The following is an 813-nucleotide window of genomic DNA, read 5'->3' as shown; positions in this document are numbered from 1 at the left end:
AGATCTTCTCTAGGGGGTCGGGGACACTTCCAAGCTGCTCTGTGCTGAAATGCTCAGCTGGCTCTGGAGCTGAAAATAACTTTCGCATTGCTAAAGAGGAGATTCCCCTCCTGCCAGACAGAGAGGGTGGGGAGGAGGGTCCCAGAGTCCTGGGGAAGTTGATACCACCAGGCTGCAATGTGTCAGCAAATCCTGGAGTACTGATGGCTGTGGGGTGGCTGTGGGAGGAAAGGGCATTGCCCCTCAGTCCTACCCTGGAGCCCAGCTAGCCCAGCGGCTTTGCAATGATCTAGGATTTTACTGGAGATGCTTCAGGTGAGACCCTGGTTTCTGATGTGATGGCTGCCCTAACAAATAACCACAAACCGAGTGGCTTAAAACAACACAAATTTACCGTATTTTGTTGTGTATAACGCACACCTTTTTGCCTACATTTTTGAGGGAAAAATAACGATGTGCATTATACATGGGGGTGGTGCGGCTTGAAGCAGGGGAGGGAGCCTCCTGGAGCTGGTAGACTTTCCTGCTTGGTCCTGCGAGGGTGCAGTGTTCCAGGCTAGGATAGGGTGACCAGATTTTAACATTGGTTAAAGCGGGACAACGTGGCAGGAGTGGGTGGGGTGGGTGGGTTGGGGTGGGGGCGGGGCCGGGGCCCTGGCGGGGCCTGACAACAATGTAAACTTTGATAAGCAGTTCTCGATAATCACTTCTCAACAATTATTTGTTATTATTACAGTTTAACATTATAAAATTAACAAACATAATATAAAACTCATATTCTGGTGAAATAGCCACATGGCAGCCGAAAACCGT

The sequence above is a fragment of the Otolemur garnettii genome, unplaced genomic scaffold (genome assembly GCF_000181295.1).
Source record: "Otolemur garnettii isolate 467f Iridium unplaced genomic scaffold, OtoGar3 scaffold00232, whole genome shotgun sequence".
In the NCBI taxonomy this organism is placed as follows: Eukaryota; Metazoa; Chordata; class Mammalia; order Primates; family Galagidae; genus Otolemur; species Otolemur garnettii.
Note: the sequence above shows the minus strand (reverse complement) of the source record.